The following is a 15,299-nucleotide window of genomic DNA, read 5'->3' on the forward strand; positions in this document are numbered from 1 at the left end:
ATGTGGATATTCAGTTTTCCCAGCACTATTAACTGAAGAGACTATGCTTTTTCCATTGTGTTTTATTGGCACATTTGTCAAAGATCAGTTGAGTGTAGATATGTGGGTTATTTATGGGTTATGTATTCTGTTCCATTGGTCTATTTTTATGCCCTCACCATACTCTTTTGATTACTATAGCTTTATAATATATTTTGAAATCAGGTATTATAATACTTCCAGCTTTGTTCTTGTTGCTGAAGATTTCTTTGGCTATTTGGGGTCTTTTGTGGTTGCATGTGATTTTAGAATTTTTCCTATTTTTCTAAAAAACACCATTGGGATTTTGATAGAGATTACATCGAAGATGATCACATTCTGGGGATCTACTTACTATACAACACTGTGACTATAGTTAATATTATATACTTGAACTTTGCTAAGACAGTAGATATCAAGTGTTCTCACCTTAACAACAAAGAAGATGGCAACTATGTGAGGTGATGTTAATTAGCTTGATTGTGGTGATTATTTTGTAATGTACAGGTATGTTAAATCATTGAGTTGTACACCTTCCATAAATATAGTTGTCAATTATATCTCAGTAAAGCTAGGGAAAAAACACAATGTGGCACTAAGTGATGAGCTGTCCCTGGAAGGAGAATTTTAACGCTGTGAAGAGCATAATTAATTAAAGGACTTTGTAACTTGCTCTTGACCCACATTTTAAGCTGCAGAGAGTTGTAAACCAGGACTAGAAATCTCTAAGGAATCAAGAGGAAGAGACAAAAGCTTGTCTTATAAATAGAACAGGGGTAATGAAAAATTAATTTAGGAGTTTAAAAGGCATCTGTTGTAGTGACTGATCAGAAGTGGTCCACTATTTCCTTCATGTCCTTGCATTTATCTCTGTGTTCTGAGCAAGAATGAAGCTGTTCTTCCCTCATCCTGCATCACACCCATCATGGATGGAAACTGATGTGGAAGGAAGTAGAGGATGGGAATTAGGGGCCCATCAGAAACCAGTCATGATATGAGTCTGGTACCCGACAGTGTGTACTCATTTGCAAAGATTCTATACAGGATAGGATACGTCCTGTAACACTAATATTATTATCATTTTCCTAAACCAAGACACACTTTATTGTGTGAGTTTCAATGTTCATTCTCTGTCTGTAAGTACAGGGTATTGAAGTGGTCCTGTTTGTTTTTCGTCTGCCTGGTGTACGTTCCTCTTCTCATAAAGCCACCCTAGTGTCCCACTGAGTATCTGTCCTTCCCTGGACATGGCCTGCGTGTGTGACATTTGCTGGTCCAATTTCATACACACACGGAAATTTAAATCTGCAATAGAAATTACAGCCAGGAATGGGATTTCCCAGTTGCTAAGTCCTATCTGTATTCTCAGAATACCCTAATTCTTCATCTTTTCTGAGGCAAAATAATTTATTTGAATCAATGAGATACCAAGTACGGACAGAGCTGGAGCCTCAAGGTTGTGGTATTAATCTCTCACTGCTAGGAAGAGCCACCTAATGAAGTGAGGCATGGCTTGGAAAGGTTTGGGGGCTGATGCAGATGTGTTCAGGCAGATTTATTTTAGTGGCCTTGTAATGTCCCTTATGGCAATAGTGCTCTTACCCCAATTAATACATGATCTATCATGGAAACAAATGCTTCTTAGTATAGTTTTCACTACAAGATTGGATCCGGTTACTGTTGCTCCACAGTAGAGTGAATTCAGTGAAATAAACTGGGTTTTGGCTGCTAAACTACTCTTCTCTTCTCTTCATTCATTGCCATTCAATAAACATTTTCAGAATTTATACTATACAGAACACACTGTGCTGTGGGCTAATAGGGCTTCTTTCTAGGACATTTTTATGTGACTGAAGTGATCAGTTTTGCTAGAGAAAAATTTAAGAGACTTTGGGAATAAATGTCATTTCAGAGAGGTGGAGATCCATGAAGTTTTTAAAGACTTTTAAGAAATTGTGGGCCTACAAAATAATTGTCTTTGTCAACAGCTCCTAAATAGAGTCTAGGGGTGCCTGGGGGGCTCAGTTGGTTAAGTGTTGGCCTCTTGGTTTTGGCTCTGGTCATCATTTCAGGGTTGTGAGATGGAGTCCCCCCCCCATAGGGCTCCGCACTCAGCGGGGAGTCTGCTTGTCCCTCTCCTTCTCCCTCTGCCCCTCCCCCTGCTTGCCTGCAGGCGTGCACTCTCTCAAATAAGTAAAATCTTAAAAACCCATATATATAAAATCTAGTATTTCACCTCAGAAGATAACTGACTTGAATTCTTCTAAAATCCATTTACGCCTTTTCCCCCATCTTTGCACCCATGGAATAGCCCATTCCTATGATAATCCTTCTTGTAGTTAATAGAGTTCATGAAAAATCCTTTCTGTAGTTAAGGAAGCTATGAAGTCACTTCAGCCTTTTTCTTCTTCTTCAGGCGAAGTAATCCAATTATGCCAACCTTTTTACCATAATTAAATGAAAGGGTGCTGCAGAAGACTTTAAATCACATCCCTGAATATCCCCGATCCAACCAGGTGCCCAGCAAGGAGAACTGTGGTTAGTGGCCCAGAAAAGCTAAAGAGGTTTCATGTTCTGTGCTGTGCTGTTCTGTCCTGTGCTGTAAGCCTCCGTCTGGCACAGACTTGGAGGAAACAAACAAAAACCCCATTCCAGCCATTGCCTTTCAGTGGGGCTTCACCCGTGAGAGAATGACCTGAAACAGGTATGATTCATGCCCCACTGATGAAAAAAATCCTGAACACAGGCTACTCAGTGTGTTTGCAACAATGTCCTAGAGAATCAGCTTCTGGATCTAGCACGTTTGAATCTGAGGCCCGCCTTGTGTGTGGGTAGAACAACCTTAGAATTAGCAGGTTAAGAGATCTCATCTGTGCCTTGCTATCCTGTATCTTCTGTCTTCTGCCGGGGTTAGGAGAGGGGGTGGTGGCCCCATGGCTGTATGACCTTACCACCTTGCCATGAGTCAAGGTATGTGCCTCCCATTGGTATCTCTTTAGCTATAACTGGTCTACAATTATTTTAACAGACTCAGATATTACCTTTAAAACAGCTGATAGATTTTAACATATTCTTTACATATTTTAGATAAAATATACGTTCCAAATAAGTTCATGTTCGTATGCTCTCTTTCACCCCCTCCCCCCCTTTTTTTACTTCTGACTGCTATCTAAACCTTAAAATAAGGAAGAAGGAAATTACTCTGGTGGTCCCACACTCCGCCCCCCTCCTAAACTGAACAGGGAGCTGACCTGAAATTTGAATCTGGAGCTATGTGACTTCTCAGTTTCAGTTCCTTCTGGTGCTACTGTCTTAATACTGGGATGTCCTGAGGGCCAAGACTGGAATGAAGCAAGAGAGATGCCCAGGGTGCATGCAACATTTAAGGAGGCACCAACTTACAGAGTTTACTGGCCTCCTAGCTGGGCCCTCCTGACTTTTTCCTGGTGAGGTATGAAGTAGGCGTACAGATGTACTAGAATGTGGTTGGAGGGGGGCATCACATGTTAGCTGTAGTCCTGGAGCAGTCTGACTCACATACCCATGGAATAAGAATTCTGTGGGTCCAGGAGAGGGACCCTGGGAATCAGCTGTCTGTGGGTAAATCAAGATCTCTATTCTGGTCCCTCAGATTTTTTTTCTCCTCTTTTGACTTGTGCTGATGTTATGGACTGAATTGTATTCCCTTAAAATTGATATCTTGAAGTACTCATCCCCAGTACATTGGAATGTGACTGTGTCTGGATGTAGGGACTTTGAAGAGTTAATTAAGATTAAAGGAGGCTGGGGCGCCTGGGTGGCTCAGTTGGTTAAGCGACTGCCTTTGGCTCAGGTCATGATCCTGGAGTCCCGGAATCGAGTCCCGCATCGGGCTCCCTGCTCAGCGGGGAGTCTGCTTCTCCCTCTGACCCTCCCCCCTCTCATGCTCTCTCTCTCTCTCATTCTTTCTCTCAAATAAATAAATAAAATCTTTAAAAAAAAAAAGATTAAAGGAGGTTGTATGGTGGTGCCCTTATTCACAGAGGTAGAGACCCCAGGGATGTGTGTGCACAAAGTTAAAGGCCATGTGCAAGCCAAGGAGAGAGGCCTCAGGAGACACCAAACCTGTCAACACTTTGATCTCCGACTTCTGGTTTCCAGAACTGTGACAAAATAAATTTCTGTTGTGTAAGCCACGCAGTCTCTGGTATTTTGTTGTGGTAGCCCTAGCAGGCGAATACAGCTGATCATATGGCCAATGCGATGCAGAAAAGTCCTAGTACATGAAAAATTTCCCCTCTTAGCCCTGAATATGACCTTCTCGGGCACTCCTATGGATTCTTAGTTTTTACCATTTTATTCTCTACTCTTAAACTTCAAAGAAGCTATTCTTGGATTAAGAAATCCCTTTATGAGTTATAATTAGAATTTGAGGCCCAGCCAAGAAAGACCTCTAGAGGCTTCTCTTTGCTCTAGGAATAGGATTGTAAATTTTAATGGATCGTCTCAATGTTCTCTAAGTTTGAGGCCATGCCCAGTCCCTGCTGTTATTACCTTCAGTATAAAAAAAAAAATTGACTAGATGTCATTCTTGAGTGATGGACCATGTCTTTCTTCCAAACAAAAAGCTGGCTAATTTCCATAATGTCCATTTCATGATCGGGATCATTCATCTTCCCAGTTCTTTTCACTTAATTTAAGGTTAAATCACATCTATTCTTTGCTCTTAAACATACACCAGTGTGTAGAAACTCCAAAAATACAAAACCAAAAGGACTAAAAGAACATTCCCCCTGCCACCCCCAGGGGATAAGTATCTGTCATGAGTTTGGTGGTGTCAAGAACCAGGATTGATTCCACTGTTGATCAGCTCAAGTATCCATATCTACAAAGGGAAGGTATTGTGCTAGGTCAGTCATCTCTAATTCTGTTATGTAAAGATTCTGTAACAAGAGATAAAGAAAAATAATTGGAAAAACTAGGTTACTTGTTCAAATACTAGCAGGTTGGACCACATTTCCCGAAGCTCCACTCTTTCCTAACCAAGTCAAGAAATTCAAAGTGAACCTCTCTCTGATCTAGCAACTATATCTCAGCCAATGCTCTAGGCAAGCTATATTCATTCAGCATTTGAAATTTACACCTTAAGCCAAGATTTTCCAACCCAATGCCTATTGATCAGGACGGGGGCAAAATGGCAGCATTGGTGAGCTGAAGAACAGTGCACATCAACTGTCTAAAGGGCTCACCCAGGATTCTGCCCTATATGATATTACTGACCTGCAAGATGAGGGGATCCATGGTTGCTAGATCTTCAGATTTTCTGAGAGGAGCCAGACATCCAAATTTCAATATCACATTTCATAACCCTAAAGTGTTAGCAACCATAATTTTTTTTGAAACTCTGTAAGATAAATAAACATGTCTGCCATCATTTTTTTAAAAATAACCCTATAGTTTTCAATGGTGGAGCTATGCAGACATTCCCTGACACTGGGTTCATGTTATCCACCTTTGTGGGAAATCCGTGTTCCCCCAGAGTGTAGTAGATTCTCAGGACTTCTTATGTATTTGTTTTATTATTTTTAACTTGGCCTAAAATTTAATTTGAGCAAAGGGTTGTTTCCATAAATAGATGTGAAGTGTTTAAAAGTCCTGGGCACATCACAAGCACTATTGAAGTGTTAGCTACTGTTGTTAGTAAAGAGTTGGTAAGACATATTCTGTAGGAATCATGAGTTAATGTCCTAATTTTTCTACCATGTTGTTCTGGAGAAAGACCACCCTTCAATTTCATGAAATTCAAAAGCATTTTAAAACATCTTTAAAGTTTTCATGATATTCAGAAATAGCTATACTTTATGTAAGGCTTTAATATGCAAAAAACCAAAGAGAGTCTTAGCTAGTTTGCAACCTCGCTTTTGCTATTTGTTCTTTTAGATTAAAAAAAAAAGTGTGCAGTTTCATTTTTTATCTAGGTTACTCACAGCTGGGCTGACTTGGGGGATTTTACCTTTGGATCTGAGAGTACAAATACTTCCATCAATATTCTATTTCCCAAAGGTATGCTAATTCTCATGAATAATCACAATGATCATGGCAAATTTTTAGAGATTATAACTGAATCATTCCTCTGCAATTGCTGTAAAGAAAGTCTGTAGTAGAAGCTACTTAACTTGAAGATTCTCTCACATTCTATCCAGCCTCTGACCTACCTTTCTGGGAATGCATACTGGCAGTGAGGAGTGTTACACTTTCTTCCTTTGCTCGCATCATAACCTGTGCCCAGAATGCCTCTCATTCCCCTCTCATTGTAAAAATCATTCCCATCTTTAAAACATGGTTTCAAATTCTGCCTCCTCCAGCTAACATTTCTTCAATATTATAAGCACCCTGTGCCAGCCATGACATTTTCTTCCTTTGAGACCTCATAACTGCTTATTTTATCTTTGAAGGTACTCACCAAGTTCTTATTGTGCAGGTCCACATACCTTTTATAGCTCCCTACTAGATTTTCTGCTTTGTGGGGGTATATAGATTATTGACATTTTACGAGGCATTATTGCACATCTAACTAAATCTATTAGAGGTATTGATTCTTGGTTCCTTTCTTCCTCCTACATGTTAAGCTCTTCTATGGCCAGTGGTTCTGACAGCACCTCCTAAATTTTCCTTCAGTCTGTTTGAGCTGAACACTCAAGTGGTATTGGGGTGAGGCATTTTCTCTGAACTTGTTCTTATAGATACTACCATGTGTTGCCTCTATAACATTCTATTCTCTCATTGATATATCGAGTTATTGGTTATCTTAGAATGTTTTATTGATTCCCTTGGGGATGGGGGTAAATTTAGAATATGAAACCTGTCATTATTTAACCTTGTCATAGTTTCCCACAGAAATCTGTGTAAACCTTGATACTCACTTTGCTTAGTCTTTTGGGTGAAACTTTATAGAGTAATGTGGTCACAAAGTGGCTTTCAAATGCTCTCCCTGTTGTCTGCTAAGGGCTCACGGTTGACGCTGGAGGACAAGCATCTCCAAAGCCAGTTCAAATGTCAAGGGAGCTGGTCTTCTCTTTCCTACAGCTAAGGTGCTCAGACATTTCTCTTTGTCTGGAATAGAACTCAGTTATGCCTCTCATCCTTCTGTAACTATTAATAGGGACCCCTTGCACCCTCAAAAGTGTGTCAGTTTAGATAATAAATTATATAGTCTCTCTACTCATAATAGCCTTCTCTTTATTATGAAATGCCAGTTAGTACAGTATTGAAGACCTGTGAATTGAGGGGCAATCAGGAATTAAATTGGAATAAAGAAGGATTTGCTCCTTAGAGCTGGGACCTCTTTCTTCCTGAGTTCAGTACATTCGATAAGATCCTGTAGGCAGAATGAGTTCTTATCTCTATAAGGTTGACCTGATGTCTCCACAGGGCTATGGCAATGTGTGTGTGTGTGAGATGGATATGGATGTAGAGGTGGGTGCTATTACTGGTAATAAAAATGCTCTTCCATAATGGCGTTGGCACAGTTAATGAGTGTGGTAGCCAAGGAACCCAAAAGCTTTGGTAGCCAACCTTGGTGGCAGTGAGAAATGCCTAACACTGATCATTGTGGCAGAAGAGGCACCTTCAGAAAGTTTTTGCCTCCTGGCAGATCCCTGAATTTACTTAGGGGACCTGGGTATTTCCTTTTAGGTAAATCTTCTGTTTGGCTTTGTGCAGATTACCTTATAAACATCAGGATTCACGTGCCCATTTTTTTTTTCTGAGCTCTATATCATAATATTTTAAACTTACTTGTCCTTCCAATGCCCTTGTGAGCTAGAACCTCATGTTTGAAATTTGGAGATTATGCTCCTTTTCCTGGACATCCAGTCACAGTGCTCTGCAGCTGGAGTTAGAGACAACATTCAGGATATGTCTGAAAAGAGACAGAGAATTTACAATAAAAGGAAAACTAGATGTCAGAAGTCTCACTTTGGGGTTTGACTATAAAAGCTCCTAAGTCAAGAGACTTGTCTCATATTTCTTAGTCTTTTATTCTTAATTCCCAACTCTTCCTCCATCTACCCGGCAGATTCTAAACTATGTTACCTGAACACAAACTGATCTAATTGATCAGCTTAGGAATGTGATAACCTGGATGTGATCTGGGGGCTAATGGAAAACATTATGGAAAAATTAAAGTCATCATTGATATTTCCTGAATTCTCTGAATAGATTCTGCAATGTCATGGTTAAAAGCATGAGTCTGTAGCTCAGCTGCAGGTGGGGGGTGGAGGGTTGGGGGTGAAATTCCCATCTCCCCCTTATTAGCTGTGTGATCCATACCAAGTTCCTTTGGTCTCCAAATCTCAGGTCCCCATCTATAAAATAGGCATTTCAAGATCTGCCAAATGACATCATGGAAATTGTATGTAAGATAAGGTATTTCAAGATCTTAGCATTGTGTGTGGACATATGAATGACCAGGTATTTTTATTAATCCTGTTTCTGATGCTTTGACTTCTGGGGTGTTATGGATCCTGGAGAGACTGCTCGTCCCAGGGCTAGCCAGTTCCTAAAGATAATACGTGACTCACCTGTGAGGTGAGTGACTCACCTTTTATACACAGCAGCTAACTAATTCAGATCCAATCCCTCACCTCTCCTCTGTCAGGTTCTTATACTCAGGGCCACTATTCCTCTGTCTTCATCATCCCAGGGTCAGGTATCTGACAATTAGGGACAACCCCTATACCCCAGAGCCCACTGAAATGACTCAAACCAGCCAATCCTAAACCTGATTTCCATGTCTCATCCATTTCTTCCTATGGAAACCACAATAAAACTCTTGCTCCCAGTTTCCCCGTATTCCCTCTGCCTCCTGACTGCCCCTGGTGCTTCCCTGTGTGACACTTGTGGGACTGGTGTGACTCTCCTCTGGGGAACCATGGGCAAAAAACCATCTTTTCAAGAGAAATCATCTCCTTATCTGTTGGCTGTCCCATACCTGAAAAATAATAAAATAGACATTTTAAGACAGTATTTTAAAATTATTATTGTTATATGCTAATAGGGAGGACCTCACATCAATTCATTATCCTATAGCTAAATGCCTATCCACTAAGGTCTTCATGTAGATAAGTTCTCAAGGCAAAAAAACACACCAAATTTTGGATTTTTGCTTAGAAGTTGGAGGACTTAGAAACTGGGAGATTGAAATTCTAGATTTAAATCTGTCACTAAATTTTACTGAGGAAGTATCACAAATCCCTCCCTTTTAAAATAAATAAAATAATACAATTAGATTGATAAAAGCATCATTTATATAAAAGGATAAAATGCGAGTGCCTCGGGAAGAGTTTTGAAAACACAAGATGGGAAATAGTATGTCACATAGTGAAATCAGTGACCCGATTTGACAAAGAATAAAGAGCCATCCCATTTCCATTGATAAAGAAATGTTGGATATCATCTCAGTCATTTTAGGCAAGAAAAATAATGAGGCAAAGCTGTTATGGAGAATACATCTAGGGAAAAACATGCTAAACTATAAATGAACAATGCCTGTGATGAATTATGCATGATTTTAAATTAGTTAATGAAATAGATTCATATTAAATGATAATGAAGGATTTCTGGTTCTGGTTTTGAATTCCGTACTGAAGTAAATCACTGTGCTAGAATTCCTACTGATAGCCATGACAGGGTAAATCTCACCATGACGCCCATTCAGTGTATCCACCCTAATGAGGAAGGAAGATGTTGGAAGTATTGACATCCTGGATTACAGGAGTGAGGTTATGAGTGGGTGAGGGACTGAAATATGGAGAAAGAGCATAGCATGTAGGTCCTTGCTGAGGATGACATTGTCAGCAGTCATTTACAGCTCAGTCCCCACATGGCCTTCGAGTGGGGCTCTGTTTTCTCCTTGATGGATATGACCTCTTCTAGCCAATTACCCATTTGGTCCATCTTTTTTGATGTTTCTTTAGCATCTAGCATTTTGTTTTGGAGGTTTCCTCTTTTCCTTGCTTGGTGGCCAGTTAGCTCAGCTGATGATAATGAGGCTATCAGTCAGTCCTGAAGGCAGCAGGGAGGGTCATTGGTCATTTGGCAGTGTGTTCTCCATGGCTGGAGCCAGCTTCCAAGCTTATTTGCAAGAATAGTGGGCTTTTTTTTTTTAATACCTTCTAAATATCAGGAGCTTCCCATGCATTCTTTGATTGAATCCCTATATTTTCCCTTTGAGCTGAGTGTTTTCTATCACATTTTTCTAGTTTGGGCTCAGAGATCTGGACTCATGGAGGACAAGTGGTTTGGCCAAGTCTCATATCTAGTAAATGACCAAGCTAGAAAATGATGTCAAAGCGATCTCATTCCAAACCCTGCACTCCTACCCAGTGATTACTTCTCAGATGTTCACCTGGTCATGGGGGAGTGTGGGCAGCAATAGAACTATATGCGTTAGAAACACTGAGCACCACTGGAAAAACTCCCAAATATCTTGTCTACTCACTGCTTCATCTTTACGTGTGGAGCATGACACCTTTGCATTTGGCTCCATGTATTCATGCCTGAATCTCCTTCCTGACATTTCTAGGGGTTAGAAACAACCAAATGACCCATCCAACAACTGCTCATCCTAGTAAATTAAAAGCAACCTTTGAGGGGTGTCTGGGTGGCTCAGTCAGTTAAGCTCTTGCCTTCAGCTCAGGTCATGATCCCAGGGTCCTTGGATCAAGTCCTGCATTGGGCTCCCTGCTCAGTGGGGAGTCTGCTTCTCCCTCTCCTTCTGCCCCTCCTCTCTGCTCCTGTTCTCTCTCTCTCAAATGAATAAAATCTTTAAAAAAGGAACAGAAAACAGTATGCATTGTTAAAAAAAAAGAAAGAAAGAAAGAAAGAAACCCCTGTGAGGGGAGTGAATACCTCAGACACACCAGACATTTTCTGGCTACTGTTGAAATATCGCTTGCCTCTTCAAGGATGTGTACTTTTCTCATGCCCAGATTTGGATGCAGCTCATAGACAGGGAAGCTCTGGTCGTCTCTTTGGATCCTCTGGTCCCACTTCAAGACTCAGCTAAATTTCTCTCTCTAATCTCCTGACTGACACGGTAGCCCACAACCAGGAATTCCTCTGTGCTGATGTTCACTTGTTTGGTACTTAATGTTAAAGACAAGGTATTTCTGGCTCATTATTTCTGTTGGTACACCATGTCCTATGAACCTTTGAAGGTTGTGTTCCTTTTTGGTTTCTCCAGCACCTTCTATAATGCTTGGTCCATTGGAGATTCTCAGGAAATACAGTTACTGTACTCCTATCCAGTGGGGGAGATCTGAGGACTTTTGCAAGTTCATCCACTGAAGTGTGTCTGAGCACTATAACAAATTTTAGGTTATGATAGATCTAAAACTATTCCATAGCAACATTGCATGAATAACTCAAGCTGCAGAAGCTGTCTATATTTATAGTTTCAGGGACTACAAAACACCTTCTTCTAGTCAGGGAAGATGATCTCAATTAAATGGAAGCATAAAGAAGAATCCTGGCTTTGGTGATCATGGGATCTCAGACTGCTTAGCTCCTTCTTTGCCCTACTGTGCGTCCCCACATGTATCCCACATGTTAAGCTTCTTAGGGATTAAGCTCAGTGCATTCGTTTGCATGTACTTGGCTGTATGAGTGTCTCAAAATCCATGTTAAATGTGTATCTAATCCCCACAGTTCTTTTTTGTTTATATACATACAGGCAGAAGTAAAAGCATGGCTTATCTGAGTTGTAAATGATTTGGTTTTTCCACTTTCCCCCTTTTAATATGAAGAAATGAAGCAAAGGCTTTTTAAGATTATCCTGGAGGCCAAATCAAAGTCAAGTGGCTCTCATTAACAATTATAATAATCCAAATTATAATAATCAAGTAATTTTCCATTAGGTCCGTGAATTCGGGAAAGCATCTCTCTTTAATTGGTACCGCGTGGTTGTTAAATTTCCCCTTGAACTGAGCATATAGAAGTAGATTACTTTTTGCAGATTTTCTGAATGTGACTGGCTGGGATAGAAGCTAGCTTTTTCTCTCTGGTTTTATTATTTATGTCTTCTGTGTGCATTTTCCCTCTTAATCTTTCATAAACACCTATAATTTGATTCCCCATGTACCCTGGTGAAAGTATATGACTAATGCAATTTTAAAATAATTAATAGAACAGAAACACTGATGATACCTCAGTTTGTTGTTACCTTTTCCTACCCGTCAGTTATAAATCTCCTCCTCATGCTCTGTGACTAGAATCATACATTATGAAACTTTATGACCTCATTCTCAGATGATTTCTTTAAGGTGTTCTATTTGAAACTCCTAAAAACATGCCTCTGAACATAATGTTTTCACACAGCATGTGTATTATTAATTTTTGAAAATGCGACCTCCAAAACCTATTACATTTTGTCACACTGTGATGGAAACATTTACTCCTGGAAATGGTGTTGGGGCCATAAAGGCAAGCGTCCTCCAAAGCTGTGCCTTTATCGTCACCTTACCCACGTGGACATCTTCTTCCTGCCAGCCACCGCTTTCATCATGTCAGCAAGTGCATGACAAGGCAATGACCACATTAAGTTTTGCAGAGGTTCATTTTGGGAGTTGGCATTTTGTCTGAGCCCTTCCTGACTGTATGCGTCACCCCAGGCTGCCGTAACAAAATACTACAGACTGGGTGGTTGGAACAACAGGAATTTACTCTTCATAGTTCTGGGGGATGGGAAGTCCAAGATCACAGTGCCAGGTGATTTGGGTCTGCCGTGAGGGCTCTCTTCCTGGCTTGCTGATGGCCGCCTTCTCACGGTGTCCTTGCCTGAGGTGGGGAGAGCCTGAGAGAGAGTGAACGCTCTAGCAAGTTCTTTGGCGTCTTTTCTTATTGGGGCATTAAATCCTATCACGAGGGCCTCATCTAAATCTAATTTTCTCCCAGAGCCGCGTCTCCAAATACCATCCCCGTAGGGGTTAGTGCGTCAACATAGGGATTTTGAGGGAATACAGTTCCCGGCATAGCACCTACATCACAAAGGGACAAAATTTCAACATGAATGTGAACTCAGCTCTGACATTCCCCAGAGCCTGGCCTCCTCTGGTCTTTTCAGGTAAGCAGGCTTTCATCCTGCTCCCATTGTCAGCTCTCCCGGTGCTCAGGCTGCGCCCCCTGCTGGACACCTCCCCGGGCCCCATCGTGCAGCGTACGCCCACATTTTACCTGCCATCTGAGATACATCTCAAATGCCACCCCTTCTGTGAAGCATTTTCTGCTTCTCATAACCAGAAATCACTTATTCCCACTTTGGTGCCCCCCATGACTTTAACGTGCGCTCTGAAGGCGTCTGCAGTCCTGCCTGCATCAGCAAGGCCCTGAGGTCAGAGCATCAAAAATACAGAAAATCAGAAAATGTAGTTAATACACCTTCCTTTGCTGGAAATCCGTCTTAGATAATCCCCTTGGCAAGGATGCCCATTGGGGAGATCAGGAATGAGCATATGAAACTGTGAGACAAATTGGGATGACCTTTGCAAGAGGAAGGTGGAGAGGCGGAGATTGGAAGGTCCTTGAGAGACATTCTCTGGTCCTTGGGATTGCTCTCTTCTCTCTCTACCCCTTCTCTCCCCACCTCTCATGGACTGCTTTGCCTCCACTCTTGATTTTCTCTTCCTCGAAGCTATTCCCTACTTGTGTCTCCTCTGCTCATGATTTCCATACAAATGCCCCCTCTGATCCTTTGTGACCCATTCCAGCTGTGTCCTCTCCTGATACAACTCTCAGCTGCTGCTGCCCCCTGATTCTCTCCTTATCCCACAGTTTGCATTCCTAGGAAAGGACTGTGTTTGGCTTCACGCAAACCTGGTAGAGCAAAGACCGTGGTACCTAGGTATGCCAGCAGTTTCCCCCAGAAGAGGTGGTGGTATGGCACAGCCCAGGATTAATGAGTGTGGTCAATATCGAGCTTAAGAAGGGGAAAGACATGCACCTTTACCCTCAGGGAGCCTCCCACCCAGAAGAGGGGAAATGGTCCATGTGAATAATATAATTCTTGTTAAAAACTCTGTCCAAAACAGCAAAGTGATATATAGATAGCATTCCTTTATTTATGATGATAATAATAATAATGGTAATAATAACATCTTTTGTGAACATATTACTTATTAAATGCCAGAAATAATTCAAGGTGTTTTATGTATATATTCTATTGATTCCTCAAAACAACCCTTTCAAGAAGGTTTTATTAATATAATTACAGATGATAAAACTAAGGTACAGAGAAGTTAAGTAACTTGTCCAAGGACACGAAGAAAATGACAGAACTAAGATTCAAACCTAAGAATTCTGACATGATGGTCCATGCTGTTAACCACTCTGCTGTACTTCTACTGTAAGTGGACAATATGTTCCATATTCTTCCAGAATTTAAGAATAGCTAAAGGCCTTGACATAAAGCAAGTCAGTAGCACATGCAAATCATTTTACTTGATATGTAACTTATTTGAATATTAGCAAAATTATTACTGTTGGCAAGTGACAGTAGTCTAAAGAAAGAATACCACATATAAGATGGCAAATGTGATATGATTCATATGTGTGGTTGATATTTTTAGACCTAGTCATAGCTTTGAGGGAATGGACATTTGGGAAAGTGCACACAGTTTTTCTGGTGACTCAGGCTTACCTCCCCCCAAGAAGTCTGAGAGCAGCCATATAAACAGGATTCACTTCCTTTTTCTCTCGCTCTCTCTTTTTTTCTTTTTTCTCTGCCTTTTTGTTAGGAAGCAGGATAGTCTTCCATGGGGGGAAATATTACATTAACATGCAATAGAAAATTGACTTAAGTGAGATTTCACTGAACCAGCCACAGTTTCAACCCTGCCTCATTCAAGCAAAAGAACTCTCCGGCATTGAACCCAAACAACCAGATGGTGAACTCATGCGTACTATGCATGTTACTGCTCAAGTATGTTTTCCAGCATCTTGGCTGCCAAGGGATGCCACTGATAGCATAAATATGTCGTTGATAATTTGTCAGTTTGCCCTACTAATGACAGAAACTGTAACTCTCAAAATGATTAAAAAATTAGCTAAGCAATAGCTGTCAACCCGGAAATTTTGAAGACTGCCTTTTCAATAGAACAAGCATGAGGACAGCGAGTGGAGTATGAATTCTGGTGGATCTCAGGGGGTACCTACCCCTGGGCTACGGGGTAGACGTGCAATTTCTACTGATGGCTCTTAAGAAGAGCCCTGTGAGTTCAGTGCCTTTCTGAAAAGGTCAATATGGA

This window comes from Leptonychotes weddellii, chromosome 7 (assembly GCF_054177405.1).
Source record: "Leptonychotes weddellii isolate Sample4059 chromosome 7, ASM5417740v2, whole genome shotgun sequence".
Taxonomy (NCBI): Eukaryota; Metazoa; Chordata; class Mammalia; order Carnivora; family Phocidae; genus Leptonychotes; species Leptonychotes weddellii.